At 39.4% G+C, this 17,043-nt stretch overlaps 1 pseudogene; it reads left to right on the top strand.

Annotated features, from left to right (window-relative positions):
- Window positions 1-11,137: 11,137 nt before the first annotated feature.
- LOC148018646 (ribokinase-like) lies at window positions 11,138-11,814 on the top strand (annotated as a pseudogene).
- The last annotated feature ends 5,229 nt before the right edge of the window (window positions 11,815-17,043 follow it).

Raw genomic sequence — 17,043 nt, 5'->3', positions numbered from 1 at the left:
TCAGAAACAGGTTATAAGTTGGGGTCGTGGTGGATGGATTCTTTTTGAAAAGATATTGAAGATCAAAGTGAAGCTTTTCAATGAACTTGTATTCCCTTTTTCCTGGGTCGTGAGGACGCTTCCTTATTAAGTGTGGGGATATGTTGAGTGTTGAAATGACTTGTTTTTTGGATGATTTTTGTTGTTTTTGAGAGCTGAATGGTTGATTTTATGGGATGATTGATTGATTTGGAAGAGGTTTGAGAGTGTTTTGGATGATATTGATTGTGTTTTGGAAGATCATGATGTTTGTTGGTGGTTCTGTGATGTTCTGATAGGTTCTGAATGGTTCTGTATACCTTCTGTTTTGTTCTGTTTTTGGTCTGTTTTTGTTCTGATTGTCTTCTGTAAGGAGGGATGGAGTATTGATTGATGAAGAATGAGATATTGTGAAAGCTTATTGAATGGTTTGTGAGAGTTTGAAATGGTTTGAGAGTGAGTTATGAGGTTTTGATGACCTTCTGTAACCTTCTGTAGGTCTTCTGTAGAGCTTCTGCTTCTGTTCTGTTTCTGTTCTGTTCTGTACTGTAACTGTTCTGGTACTGTTCTGTAGACTGTTCTGTAAGTGTTCTGTGGAATGTATGTGTGACTTTGGAAAAGTTTTCTAGCCTTGGAAAGAGGTGAATACAAGTGCAAAAGAGCTGAAAGAAGTGGAAGAAGTAGCTGTTAAAGACTCAAGAGAAGACTAGAGTGAAGTGACAGTAGTGAGCTATGAAGAGACACTGTAGTGGCTCTGGTGACCTTTCATATCAGACATACCTCTTGGGAGGGGTATCCACGACCTAAGAGAGATTATTGAGAGTGATTTTTGAGAGATTGTAGTGAGGATATGATGTATTATTGATGGAGTGTGTGAGAGAGAGTCAGAGATAGCCAATTCTACTCAAACAAAGTGATTGTATATGAGAGATTGAGAGAGAAGACTATGAAGATATTGAAGAAGAATACTATGTGATGTATTTTCATTCAAAGATGGTGTACTTCTTTGCTTTCTTTGTGATATTGATGGATTTTGTGAAGATATTGAAGAATATGGTTGATTCTATTAAAAACCGTGGGAGATTTACATGATGCTGCATGAAGATTTGTTGTGCCTGGTGTTCTTTTCTTCATTGTGATCATATGAAACATGATAAACAAGCTTGTTGATGTTACAAGATAGATTTTCTTGCAAGAGAATTCCCTTTTCCTTGGTGTTCCTCTTGGGGCTCCACAAGATGTTAAAATTATTAGCTCTCTTTACCTTCTCATGTGAAGGTTAGTCAGATCAATTTTTTGTAGTCTAATGAGCAGAAGGCTGAGATGTCCAAGATCCCTTATGCATCCATAGTGGACAGTTTGATGTATGCCATGGTAGCCACTCATCTTGACATAGCATTTGTAGTGGGAGTTGTGGCATGCTATATAGCTACACCTAGTAGATGGCATTGCGATGCCGTTAAGGATATCATGACATACCTAAAGGGAAAATAGCTATGTGCATCTATTATGGTGGCCAGGATACATGAGTTATGGGATACACTAACTCTGATTATGTAGGACATCTAGATAGTAGAAATTGCACCTCTGGCTATGTCTTCACCTTTGCTAGAGGTGTTATTTCTTGGATGTTCAGGTTCAAAAATGCATGGCCCTATCTACTACAGATACAAAGTATATTGAAGCCAACCACTGAGGCTTGCAAGGAGGCTCTCTAGTTGGTATTATTAATGTGGTCCCTACATTGTATTTGAATTCTATGAGTGCTATTCAGTTGGCCAAGAATCTAGTATTCCATACGAAGAGGAAGCACATTGAGGTGCATTACCATTTTATTCGAGAGGTTATTGGACAAGTCCATTGAGCTTGTCTCAACTAACCAAAATCCTATAGACCTACTCACTAAAAGTCTCTCAGCGGAGTGTTTTGCTTTACTTAGGAAGTTGATGGGCATTGGATGAGATGACGTCTTTCCTCATCATGTTGTACGTATGTACATTTTTACTTTGTCTTAACTTTTATTGTTGTTCTCTCCTCACTAGGGGCACATTTTCCTATAAGTGGGAGGTTGTTGAGGGGTAAATGTACATGTGCCTAGTCGCCCGTGTATTACCTACATTGACAATACCTGCACACCTGTACACTACAGGTGGCGAGCACCCATCACTATCACTTCATTCTTTATTCTTTCAGTGACATTTGAATAAAGGGAAGGCGGTCACACATTGTGATTCTTGAGGACTATTGGAGCTCCTACATCTCTCTCTCTCTCTCTCTCTCTCTCTCTCTCTCTCTCTCTCTCTCTCTCTCTCTCTCTCTCTCTCTCTCTCTCTCTCTCTCTCTCTCTCTCTCTCTCTCTCTCTCTCTCTCTCTCTCTCTCTCTCTGTGTGTCCTTCAACTGTAGCTAATGCTTTTGCTCCATACTTTCACTTCAAGGCTTACTCCCTTCAATGATAAAATGTTACAATGGGAGGAGGAGGGTCTCAGTCTTCTATAAAATTCATATTCTGATGGAAGAGAATCAAATATGGTCGACTGTATGAAGAGAAAGAGGCATTATTATTCAACTTGATTAGCAAAGTGATGAGTTTTGATCCATTGAGATAGCACTACTAGTATTTTTTGGTCTCCTTTTGCAAGTTTTTAGACTCCCATATTCTACTAGAAATTTATGATGAAGCCTTACTCTAATTTGAGTTGCATTCTTTATCATTTCTTATGAGAAAGATCTTGCATGCAAGAAGTCTAAAACTTTTGAAGAATAGATCACTTCCTTGGGCTCTTTTAGGGTGATCAACTTATTGTATGGTTATGTACACTAAAATATTGTGTTCTTATGTTATGTTCTTGAGTATGATGAGAAAAGACTGGCCCTCACTATACGGTATAGAGTCCATGTTTTTTTAATGAGTATAACTTGTGATATTTCTCATGAAATTGTGTTTAATTAGTGTGCTAAGATATGATGCTTGTGGTGGAATTGGATTACTATATAATAACATGCCCTTTGGCTTGTTTTAGAGATATTATTTTGGAATGTGAAACTTGCTTGTGTGTGTATACAAAAGTATTTTCCCATGGAACATAGCTTGGTTGTAGCTAGTTATTTGACACTTTGAATTAGAGGTTCTTTTCCTCTATCTTCTCTTGAAAATTTTGGATGCATGCATGACTTGAATTAGGTTCAAATGATGGAAATACAAATGATAATGAGGGATTCAGTGTTCATCATATCTTTTACCTATCATGTGTAAGTGCTTGAGTTGGTGTTATTTGATAGTACATTTGGGCAATTAAATTTCGATGTTTGGGACATCATATCATTGACTTTTTTGAACTTAAAGCTTGCATTGGTTCTGGTTTCATGTTTCTTCCAACTCTAAGGAATAGCTATGACTATGTTGTATCTTCTAGTTTCTTGAAGGATTGGAATGTGGATTGACATTACTAATATTGTACATTAGATTATTTTGGTTGTAGTTATTTGTGTGCACATTGCCATCAAGTGAGAGAAGAAGCACCGACCATGAGAGTGTGAAATAGAGCATTGTGACCCATTATTAAAAGATTACAAGAGACGCATTGTCTCTTCATTGAGAGATTTAGAGGATAAATACTAGAGGTGAGATTGAGTATGCATAAGACTTCGTATTCTGCTAGTTGGAGAGTTTACCAACGTTGTGAGAGCTCAAAAGTTAAGAGAGGAAAAATACTAGAACCCTACTATTGAGCTACAATGCATAGAGGCTAAAAGATATTAGTAGAGAACCATGGTATTCTTGATGGTATTAAAGTAAGGATTGTTATTTCCCTTGATCATTTGATTTTGTTACTAGACATTCTCGGGATTGCTATATTTGAGCTCAACCTATTTGATCATGGAACTAAGTTTCTTAGACCTACTAGTACCCCTTAGTATCACAACCATGCATGCTAGAGATGATTCCCTCTATCAATCACATGTGTGCCATATTTTCTGGTTCCCTATTGAGGAGTATTGTGAGTGACTTTAATGCTTAAGATAGATAATTATCATGTAGCTAACATGGCTAGCTCATTTCTAGAGTTCCCTAGAAAAAACGGGGAAGACCCCCAAAGGTTTCTTGAGTAGCTACAGTCGAGTTGCTTATTGCATAGAGTGACAAACCCCTATGACAAGCTCAAAAAGAGAGTCAAGCAGAGCTTTGGGCAAAGATAGAGTCTTGGAGTAAGGAGAAGAACATAGTATTAAGAGCTTTGCTCGCAAGTTTGAGAGGTTTTGGAAAAGATGGATGTTGACCTTGAGTGAAGGACCAAACATACTAAAAAAGATTTACTTCGTGGAGAGGTTAAGAGTAGAGTGGCGAGTTGATGTGGAACTAAAGGATACTCATACCTTTTAAGAAGTGAGGTTAGCAAAGTACCAAGAGAGAAAGGGAAAACAGAGAGAGAGTGGGGATTGACCAAAGAGCATGTATAACTACAACAATAGTTGAGTGTATTAAGGAATGAAGACTGATCCACATGTGAAAATAAAAGAATTAATTACATCAATCTAAAAATAGGTCTTTCTTTTCTTATCATGATCTAAGCAAGGCATGTGGGAAGGAAAGTCCAAGGGAAGCTAAAGAGAAGAGCAATGCTTCATGTAGAGGTGATGCAAGCCTATACACCTTTCTACCACAAGACAAGAAAGACTATGAAGAAAGGAGTGATTGGTTCATTGAGGAGTGTGGTGAAGATCCCATAAGTATGAGCTCCCATCCAAGGAGCACTGATGATTTAGGATATCTAGAGAGTGGTGTGGCTGGTGACAGTTGAGTGATGAGAATGAGTCAATTGACACTAAGATGGAACATGAGGAGGGAGGAGGGTGAAGATGAGTTCTCAATGGAAAAAGAAGAGGATGACAGTGAGAAAGAACAAAAAGAAATGTACTCATGGTAGTCAAGAAGATGAAGAGAGTAATAACACTAGGGTTTCTAAGGCTGACTCAAGTCTAGATGTCACCTTTGAAAGGACACTGATGGAATAAAAAAGTGAAAAGCTTAGAGGAGAGAGCACTGACAATTTTCTTAAATGATAGTATATAAGAGTTTTTTATGATAAGTTGAAAGGCTAGACAATTGAGGGAGACCTTCTTAGCACATTGTAAGAGGAAGCTTTGAAAGAGTTACACTAGGGGGTGGACTTTCAATTTAAAACCCATGATTTGGAAAACTCATGCAAAGGTGGACCTATATTAAAGACTTGTGAAACTTTGGAAGCAAACAATCCTATATGCGTACTTACGAGTATTGACTTGGAATTTTCTTTAGCTACAATGGAGAATACAAAACCTAAAGATCAGTAGTTTGTCTTGACCATGGAAAGTGGCCATGAAATGCAAATTCTGCAACCAAGACTTAGTGTAGAACATGTCATGAAGAGGACTAGAGAGAGTGAAATAGGAGAGAGAATATTGCAGAAAGAGATAAGAAGAGTGCAGAGGAGAGTGAAATTCTAGACGAGGAGAGAAAAATACTAGAAATGGAGAGAGAAAGACTAGGAAGAAGAAAAGAGATGGTTGGAAGCCATGAAAGGAGAGGAGGATCTAAAGAGAGAAGGAAAAAGTTGTATTCTTCTACCACTTATCATGAAGAGGACAAGAGGAGCTAGAGAGAGAAGGACAAAGTTGTATTCTTTTGTAAAAAATTGATATCCTATACGTGTCCTTTGCTCTTTTGTATACCTCTAATTCTACTCTTTACATTGCATCCCCACTTGGATGTTTTTGTTCTCAAAAACAAAAAAGGGACTTATTACAAATCACTAAGTGGTAGAGAGGGGCAGATTACTCTGCATGGACTAAAAATAAATTGGCCTAATCTTCAAGGATTTACAAAAGTACAACTAGAGGGCTAAGAATCAAGTACAAAGCATTGACAACCAATTGGAAATATGAAAATGAAATCTTGGACCAAAATGTTTCCACTAAGAGCTCCTCCTAGATGGAGATTCTGTGATGTCCATTATAGACCTTGTTGTACTAAATCTGTAATAACTTTGGATTGGTTTATCCAAATCGGACATGCTATACCTCCACACAAACCTCTCTTTAAGTACTTTCAGCCCATATGACTCATGCATCTCTCACATTAATTCAGCATAAAATGTGGCCCAAAATAGAGATCTATTCTAAAGTGAAACAAAGCCCACTAGTTAGCATGATATTGTCTCAAACATCTTGAAGGTAAGGACATCATTCCCAAAGTAACACTATCCACATGCAGAGAATTAAGTCCAGCCCTTAGCCTCCTAGGTCAAAAGGAAAGGTGACATCCTGTCCATGCATTGAAATCATGACCACCAAATCATGTATATCATCACTCATAAAATAATATGCATGTACTTGTGAATCCAAAAAATCATAAGCATCTAAGTCAAATAGAAGTCCATGGTCATGGTCTTCCACGTTAGAAGCTTCACAGGGTGCAACTTTAAACCCTTTAACTTCCTCTTAATCATCATCGAATTTTTCTTTTGCATGACTACCTTAATCCTCTTCATTTGAATATTCAAGTACCACAAATAACCTTGCATTCTTTTTTCTCTGCACATGTCTTTGTGATTAGAATACATTAGTTTAGCACTTCTATAACATAAACCTTGAGCATGTAATTCTATGATTTGATCACTGGTTAATTGTTTAGCTTTACGAGTTTCAGACGCAATGTTGCCCACATCATCACTATATCGATCAACAATAGAATAATCATACTATTGTCAGTGGTACTTGTAATATTTCCCTCCCTCCCGACGTATGACCCCCCCTTAATTTTTTTAAAAAAAATTAAGAAGGAAGAATTAACACCCCCTCACTCTCGCCGCCAGTTGGCAGACGGAGGGGGGGACCTACCATGGATGATAGGGAGGACATGGCGAAAGCAGGAGGAGCTACAAGGAGGGCCGACGGAGTGTGGAGGACAGGTCGTCATGGAGGTAACGGCCACTCCCTCTTCCCCTCCACCATATGCAACAAGACGGCCATCCATCTGGCCCCCCAGATGGGGATAAAGGGGGGGGGGGGGGGGGGGGGCGGCCTCCATACCATGTTATCCCCCCCCCAAATACCACTATAAAAGGGCCTTAGGCATAAGAAGGAGAGAAATTTATGATCGGAACTCTTTCTTGCTATCAAACACTAGAAGAGAGAGAGAGAGAGAGAGAGTAAGAGAAAAGAGAGAGAGAGATAGAGTAAGAGGAAAGAGAGAGAGAGTAAGAGAAGAGAGAGAGAGAGAGAGAGAGAGAGAGAGAGAGAGAGATAGAGAGTAAGAGAAAGAGAGAGAGAGAAAGAGAGAGAGAGAGAGAGAGAGAGGGAGGGAGAGGGAAATTTCCCCTTGGAGGCTTCCACGCTTTCTCTTTCTTTTTCCCCTCTTTGAGAGGGTTCTCCGATCGAATTCCTTCAATAAGGAATTGACTCTCTTGTAGCCTGGGTGCGTAGCCGCAAAGAAAAATCTGGATTATACGATGCCTCCTAAGCAAAGTAAGGCCCAATCGAGCACGAATCCCGCTTCAACCGATGGCGCTATAGGTCAAGGAACCACGACACTTGGTAACCAAGTGTGCCCCATAAATACTACTTTGATGGGAACTCTTAAGAAGGTAGATTGACTTCATTGGGAAGGGAGAAGTATTCTGGTAAAAATCTATGATAACTAACCACCAATTAGGTTGCATTATTCAATCATGTTGGAAATTGTGTTTTATTGCACTCTTGCATATTTAAAATGAACAACTTGCACAAAAGATTTCGCATTTGTGCATGCTGAAATAAGGACTTTATTGATTGTGTTCATAGTGCATTAGATTTATGCACTAGCATTGGCATGCTTGAGAGGTAAAAGAAACTGAAAAATGGGTTATCGGGATGATAAAGCATATTCATCATTAAGCGGAAATCGTACTTTTTGCATTGCGAATTTTGTGAAATTGGAAAGGTAGGAGTAAAGGCTTGAATCAAGTCCATGAGGATTGTGAGTTGCTACGATAACGGTTAAGTATGTTTAGGGCATTGCAATACTAAGCTGGATATTAGACTCCTGTAAACCTTTAGAAAGAAGTAGCTCACGCTAGCATTAAGCCTGATGAATTCGTGTTCCTCGCACAAAAGAAAAATACAAGTCTCTATTTATGATTTGCATAAGTGCTTTGAAATGAATTCCCAAGAATAGAACTCCACATTGCATCATCGTCTTAAGAAGGACTCACATCTAGATTGCGTGGTATCATGGACGCTTTCAGTGGCACTGCTAGGGACTCATCTTAAAGATAGTTATAGGATGTGCATATGAAGGGCTAAACTTAATTGCTCAGGGAAGTTCAATAAGTTGAATCCTATATACGTAGGGATAGAGCTTAACTCAACTTATTTAGGGTTTAAAAGTGAATGAGCGAATCTATTATTACATTCATAGAAGATTCATAGGAGGACCTTGAGACAAGTAAAACACTCATTGGTCTCTATCCTACATCGGCCTCGATAAAATTAGAACAACCTTGAAGATATCGCCTTTAACCATGACACAACTTGATGTTAATTCAAGAAAACTCGAGTGTCGTTCTTCCAAGGCAAGAACCCTAGACTTAAGACTAGCAAGCTAGAATAGCTACCATCTGGATATAGATAAAATTGCATAATTTCTCACTCCTATCACATAGGAGTGGGGTTGGAAAAAAAGGTATTCCCTATCCCTCGGAGGATATGGGAAACTGCTTCCAAGGCAAGAAGGACAAATGCTAAGCCTCAAAGATAGGGACTCCACCTTAGCAGATGTCCCGAGCACTCGCCTGCACCATTGTTTGTGCTTATAAATTTAGGAACACCGCTTGTAAAAAGATTGTATAACCCCAAACTCATAAAAGAAATGGGAATAATGAATCAGATTGAACTTTTGGAAGGCGTGCCAAACCACCCCCAACTGACCGCCAACCCTAGCCAAGGGGGTTCTAAATAGCCATGATGGGAACGTGGACAGAATCTGCCATGAGAGGTCTCTCCGTGGGTTGGATTGAATGTAGGAGGACACTTGGATGCCAAGGGGCTCTAGCTATAAATTTCCTACCTCCGGGTTGTCCTACTCAAATGATCTGCATGAGTCGAGATAGATTCTCGAGGGCCCCTGTTATACTAGTGCAAGGGTGGAATCTTGGAGGAAATAAGATGCGTCCTCATGGATTGCGGATATTGTCCTTTTTGAACAAGAGTTGTATCTCAGTTAAAATGCTAATATTAAGTTTACTTCCAAGAAACTTGTTTGAAATTGTCTTCGTACCAGTGCCATAAGATTACATAAATGAACCTTGTTCCCTAAAAGGCTTAATTAAGGAAGATGATTTTAAATGTCACACATAAATGTGATAGGGCCTAATTAGATAACTAAAGTCTGCCTATATTGGGAAGCGGGTGGGCAAAATATCAATGGATTTTCCCTACGCTAGGGTGGTCCTAGGGAACTGGGAGGCTTCTCACAAGATTACCATCATTCTATCTTTAGGCAGCGCAGGTTAGAACCTGATTCGTGCCGTTTAGGGGACCGAAATGGGGATTATGCCCTTCGGGCAAAGAGGTGGAGTAACGCATCCGTCTCATTTCTCATTCTTCTTGAAACAAGTGCAATATGGATTTGCTTCACATTGGGTAGCTCTATGTAAAGTGGAATGTCCAGGACCTGACGCTAGATTACTATCAAGAGACCTTGACCACTAGGGACTCAAGTTTTAGGTCAAACTTAGTGGGTTCGGCTGCGAACTTTTCGTTTCGAGGCGAACCCGAGAAACCCTAGGTGACAAACCTTGTGACATTCCGTGGGAGTGCCAAGCACTAATGCTTAGATTCATTTCTTGATGGAATGCCAAAATGTGCTTAGATAGCCAATAGGCAGAGGCGGGCACGTCACAGTACTCATGAGAAGCATATGGGTGAGAAGGACATGAATGCTGCTCATAGTCATATTATTGCCCATATAGATATTGATGTCCATAAGAGAGTAATTGTCTATACTCATTGATGTACAAATTTAGCAATGATTGCAATAAGTCTTGTTGATCTGCTACATTTTCCATAGCAATTGATACAACCACAACATATGCTTGTCATGTACATGCACTAAACCCTCTTGTAAAACAACATTACCATAAATATTGATGAGAGCATCCAAGATGCATGGCTATACCGACCAATCCATATGAGATGTCAAGTGTTGGGCAAGTGCTTGTTCTATTTGAATGGCATATATCACTTCAGCTGCCATCATGGTTATATCAAAATCCATTAGTGCATATGCCAATACATCAATCATGTCAAGCATGTGAACAACTGACTTGCTAAATTCCATTTCTCAAATGACACTTATAATATTGTTATTGGATACCAGTTGCCTCCTATAAGACACTTCAGAATCAATATTAACGTGTGGCACATGATAAGGATCAAAACCATGTAAAAAATACTCTTGCAAAGACATCTCTTGCATCATAAACCGTGGTTGTTAATGAAGTTTTCCTACCATTGTCTATTGCAATTCTAACCAATAGTAATTGTTGCCACTATTGTTGCCACAACTGGTATCACTACTGAAGCACCAATGGCATCAAGGGAGTTGAAGTGGAAATAGGCTTCTTTGATGAGAGTCTAATCCCAAGGATGTGGATACACCAGTTCAAGTCCAAAAAGCATGGTCTACATTCTCTTTTTGGAATGCACCATCAGTAATTGGTCCTATTGAGCCAATTTGGAAGTGATATGTTTCTAGTTCCGAATCGAGTCTATGGGTCTAGTGTAAACCCTTAATTTGCAATATGCCAACTCATTCTTTCAATGGATAATTGAGTGACTCCAAGAACTTTCAACTGATATTTGATAACCGAGTAACCCACAAGGTATTATCTGGTCTTCACTCCAACTTCAAGTCAAGATTAATAGCAATCATGCCTGCACAATGTATATCGACTGGCAAGTCTCGATGCATCAAAACTTTAAATAGCTTGCCTTACAATGTATTGCAAAGGATTGATATCCTTGCTACATGAGGTTATCCCTTCTCAGTATTACGTTTTATTTTTGCTGGTAGAGTGACTTTCCTAATTCCTTCTAATCTTAATGATACTGATCCAGAAGAAGTGTCAAGTAAGACAAAGGAAAGAAGTGATTTTGGAATATGAAATCATCTATCCGACTGTTCTTGATTCATCATATGTCCAACATAAAAGATCTCATAGAATATTGATATGTGATACTCTTTCATCTTCTAGTGTAAAACTCAAACATCTCAATTCATTTTTTGTCTCCACCATAGGCCATGCTGTTGTCATGTTACAACCAAGTGGCCAGAATTCAATTATCATTGTAGGCGGAGCAAATGTATTTGGTCATAATGGATGCAAGAGGTGTAGAAGCACTGATTCCTAAGGATCTTCTCTAGTGCATTATAGTACTCAATGGATGCAAGAGGTGCAGAAGCACCGATTCCCAAGGATCTTCTCTAGTGCATTACAGTACTCAATCCAAATGAAACAAAACTTGCACATTTAATAGGAGCAATAGTCAAAACTCTTAATGATGCTATCCATGCTACATATCTGGCTCCGATTGTCCATGATGCTACATGTGTTGGTGACATGTTTATTACTGCTACATATGGTGTGGCTTTTCTGGAAGATCAATCATTGGCTAATTGCCTCTAGTTTGCAACTATTATCACAACATCTCTATGTGTCTATGAAAAGAAAGTCATTCCAAGCATGCCTAAGAGAAAAGCGGTGTTGGATTTGCTTTAAAAAGTCAAAAAGCCTTGATTCAAGGACAAGGGTGTTGTATGGACACAAAGCATGGTGGTGGAAACATTTGCCTTTGCAATAATGCATGTGATACATACGCTTCTAAACTTCAACAAACTAATGATGGGTCTAGAATCCTTGCTTCAATAAGTGCTTTCTTTTACAAATGTCCCTTCACTTGCTGTTCAAGATGCACAATAAGGAAGTCCTTGTCTTTTTTTCTCTCTCATTCTCTACTTTTATTATGTCTTCTTTTGTAGCATAAGTTACCCGCTTGCTTGCAGCTATGTCATTTTTCAACATTTCACTATGTCTTTCAATCTCCTATTGTACGTCCACACAATTTTGGGGCAAAACTGTTGAGATGGCAAGCTCAACACGTGCTAACATTGATGATGGACCGCCTGGCTAGATGTGTCCACACGTCTACACTTAGCACGTGTTATGATACTCACATGGCCACTGACTTATCACTTATTATATTTAGTTTATTACACCTATCTACTACAGCTGGCAAAGATATAACACCAGTCGATTAGTGTAGTTGGTTATGCACTGTTTGACTTAGAAGGTCACTTTCGTTTATGTTGTATATTATCTATACTTTGTGTACATTGTATAGTGTGTGAAATAAGAAGAAAAATTAGCAAGAAAACGTTTTGGCCTCCATATCTCTTCTTATGTTCTTGAGTGAGCTTCCTCTTGTGTATACAGTGTGTGTTTGGCGTAGCAGCTCAAGCAAATTTTTCCATCACGTGATTCTTGACATGGTATCAGAGCTGCGCCATTGAGAGAGGTTGATTTTGAAGGCTGAAGTGAAGGAGAAGAAGCAAGGTTTGAGCAAGCAAGCAATGGGTAAGAAGCTCTCCCATTCTTCCACTCTCTCTCTTGGATAGTGCCTGTGGAGGCACCAGAAGTAGGGTCGATAAAAAATCTCAGATTGCTGTGAGATTTGGTGTGCGAGCAGAGCACTGTATACTTCAGGCCCCATTTTAGAGCCACAAGGTTGCAGACAGCAGTTTTAGGATACACTGTGATTTCAGTTGTATTGACCAAATGTGGGTGCAAATGTTACAAATTGCAAATCTGTAATTTTTGAGGTGTTTACAGGAAGAAAACATAAGGTTTATCTACAAACAGGATGCAAATTACATGTACTATTGCTTGATGTAGTGTTGTGCACATGTTGTGAAAGATTGCAGAAGACTAGCTTGCTGTGTTGTATTCTTGTTTGTGATAATGGCAGAGAACAATGGAAATCCCATTATTGAGAAGGTCCACAACAACAACTACCCTTCATGGAAGTTCTGTGTGATGAACTTCCTCATTGGAAAGGGCTTTTATGAGTTTGTTTCATGTGAAGAAAAGGAGCCAGAGTTGGGTATCCCTCCGACTGCAGATGAATTAAAAGCATGGAAAGAATGGAATGCAAAAGACAAAAAGGTAAGTAATGTATTGGTTATCTACAGTCATTGATAATACAATGTTGGGACATATCAGGAATGCAGAACTTCACATGCATCTTGGACAATTTTCGAGAATATGTTTTCAGTAAATACAAAGGCATGAAAGATTCAAATCAACCAAGAGTTGAATGCATTGAAGAAAGGGAAAATGTCTGTCAATGAGTATGTTTTGAAGGTGAGGAGCATTCGAGGGAGCATTGCAGATGCTTTAGCAGCGATTGATGCAATGCCTGATGATGATGATTTGGTTTCATCCACTTTGAGTGGCCTTAACAATAAGAAGGTATGGAAATCATTTGTTACTTCAATATATGTATGGAAGCCATTTCTAGATTTTGATGAGTTGATCTCTCTCATGATTACCGAAGAGATCAATATGCAGGGTGACTCATTTGAAAAAAATGGTGAGCAAGATCAAGCATTTTACTCAAGTTCAGGAAGGGCACGTGGTAGATTCTCTTTGAGAGGCAATGGTATGGGACATGCTGGCGATAACTAGCAAAACAAGTTCAATCAGCAATTTGGTGAAATGTAGGTTTCAGGAGGCCGAGGAAACTTTAGAGGCAAGGGGAGCTCTAGAGGAAGAGGTGGATGGCAGAATAGAGGTTCTGAAAATTCTGCTATTGTTTGCCATTATTGTGGCAAAATAGGCCATATTGCAACCCATTGCTATGCAAAAAAGGATGATATTCGCAATGGTAAATTGCAGCAAGGAAACTATGCATCATCTTCACGACTGAATGAAGGCAAAAAATGAGCGTATGTTTGTTATGCAGCATATGATGAATGCAGTTACAGGAAAGGGGACACATGATGATGTATGGTATGTCGATTCAGGTGCATCTAATCATATGACCAGTCATGTTGAATGGTTTGGAGAGATGCAGGACTTACAAAATCCAGGTTATGTGTAGACAGGTGATGATTCATGCCACCCAATTTCACACATTGGAAAGGTTCCCTTGTCCTTGTATGATAGCCAGAAAAAGAGTCTGACAGATGTATTACATGTGCCATCATTTACAAAGAATCTAGTGTATGTTGGCCAAATGGTAAAGCAGGGGTTGCAGGTCTGATTCAATGCAAAAGGTTCTTTTGTAGAGGACTTTAATGATAAGTGCAGGTTGGTCACAAAAGGAAGTAGAGTTGGCTGAATGTTCACTTTAGATGCTGGAATTCCTGCAATGGATGCTGCTATGCATGCTAAAGGAAAAGGAGTAGTTGCAGATATTGAAATATGGCATAAATGTATTGGACATGCAAATGTGCAAAGGCTGAAATTAATGCAGTTCAGAGGATTGGTTACAGGGTTGCCTTCTTTTAGAGTTATAGAATTGCATAAAGTCTCTGAAGCATGCTAGTTTGGTAAGCAGGCAAGACAACCCTTCTCGCATGACAGAGAAGTAAGTAGAAAAATACTTGATGTAGTGCATATAGATATTTGGGGACCTACACAGAATGTATCTCTTAGTGGCAGCAAATACTTTGTCACATTTATTGATGACTATTCAAGGAAGTTATGGGTATACTTCATGAAGGAAAAGAGTGATGTGTTTGAGCACTTCAAATCTTTTAAGGCAGCTATTGAAATAGAAACATGCCTAAAAGTGAAGTGCTTGAGAACAAATGGTACCTCTCTAATGAGTTTACTGGCTTCTTGAGGACTCATGGGATAAAGAGGCAATTTACTTGCAAATATACCCCACAACAAAATGGGGTTGTAGAAAGAAAAAATAGGCATATTGCAGAAGTCGCACAAGCATTAATGGCTAAAAAGAATATGCCCAAAAATTTTCGGTCTGAGGCTGTCCGTACTGCTGTCTACATTATGAACAGAACTCCCACAACTGCATTTCATGGGATGACTCCTAAAGAGTGCTTTACTGGCAAGAAGCTCGATGTATCGCACTTGAAGGTATTTGGATGTGTTTCATATGTTCATGTGCCGGATGAGCTATGGAAGAAGCTTGATCCAAAGGCTGAAAAATGTATTTTTATTGGGTACTCTTTAGAGTAGAAAGGGTATCGATGTTATAACCCTGTCACATGTGAGTTCAGAGTGAGCAGGGATGTTATCTTCGATGAGATGGGCAGCTGGCATGCACCTACTGCTGGTGATGTATTAGATGATGATAATGATCATGACAATTATGTGCAGAAAGAAGAAAAAGAATCACAGAGACTTAGTGGACCGGAAACATCATCTGGGACTATACCTACAATGAGCCCTTAGTCTCCTGACTAAGGAGTAGCCCCACATTTTAAGGTGGATCTATAAGTGTTGTAGGGAAGGAAAAAGGAAATAAGAAAGTGCTAGATGATAATGATGCATCTACCAGTCATTTGGGATTTGACGGAGATTTCAGTGGTTCAGAGAGTTTGGATGATGAGCTTGGTATTCCTTTAGTCAAGACACTAGGTGTACAGAGAGCTCATAGTAATGTAAAGGCTCCATTAAGTGATCCGATGGTATGTAGATCTAGCAGGGTCAGATACCCTATTAAAAGATTTGGTTTTGAAGGTTATGAAGCTCACCATTATGCTTATATGGTGAAACTAGTTGAGGATGTTGAGCCCACTTGTTTTGAGGATGTTGTTGGTCATGCTCATTGGGATGCAGCAATGGATGAGGAGATGGTTGCATTAGAATCCAATAAGACTTGGGATTTGGTACCCTTACCTAAGGGTAAGAAAGCTATTGGCTGTAAGTGGGTTTACAAAGTCAAGCATAATGCACATGGTTCAGTTAGCAGGTATAAGGCTAGGCTGGTTGCAAAAGGCTATGCTCAAACATTTGGCATAGATTATGAAGAGACATTCAGTCCAGTTGCTAGGATGGCAACTGTTAGGTGTGTGATTGTCTTAGCAGCAGCCAAAGGTTGGAGTTTGTAGCAAAAGGATATTAAGAATGCCTTCTTGCATGCATTTTTTGATAATTTCTTCGCTATTTTTCAAGCATCAAATAATCACCCAAAACCATGTGCATACAAACTACTTCTATATTTTCAATGTAGCCAGCACAATGATTGCAAAATGAGCATAGTACAACATTCATATTGTAGTGGGAGCTCACACTTAACCGCCAAGACCCACAGACCACTTATTGTTCAAGCGTTTCAAGTGATCTCTAATGGCTATCTCTCACCTAGCTGACGCACCTTTGATCCCACAGGAGTAGTGAGCTTACCTTGATGCCCGAATGAGTGGCCTCCTCCCACAAGCACTTCGATAGCTCCATGATCCTAGTTGCAAGCTCGAGCAACCTCATTCCTCCTCCTTCGAGCTCCATCCTCCATAACCGTGTGCGGGTCAAGAGAAGAGAATAGAATACAGGAAAAAGAGAGGAGAAGATGGAGAGCTTCTCCACCACAGTCCCTCCCCTTCACACGCTGACTCACTCCCTCGCACTCTCACACTCCCTCTCTCAAGCACAAGCACACACAAGTGAAGGAGAGAAGAAGAGAGGAAGAAGAAGCCACTTTAGCCATTCACTTTTTGAGTTTATATACAAGCCCTAAATCCCTTGGGCACCTATCCCCTTTTTTACATGACTGAGCATCTTGTCAAGGTCCTCTTTTCCTATTCCCTCCTAGTTTCATTATCCCTTCACCTCTGCCCCTCTAGATTTTACAATTTGCACAAGAGGGAGCCTAGTGCTCTTTTACAAAATTTTGGTGACACCTTTGCATTTTAAAATGCACCTTGTGTTGAGAAATAATAAATGATGTATGCTCCAAGAAGAGATGTCATGAATCCCATATAC

Source organism: Lygodium microphyllum, chromosome 21 (assembly GCF_053477565.2).
Source record: "Lygodium microphyllum isolate KBCC chromosome 21, Lygodium_microphyllum_v1.1.10, whole genome shotgun sequence".
In the NCBI taxonomy this organism is placed as follows: Eukaryota; Viridiplantae; Streptophyta; class Polypodiopsida; order Schizaeales; family Lygodiaceae; genus Lygodium; species Lygodium microphyllum.
This window is presented reverse-complemented; position numbering and strand designations above follow the sequence as displayed.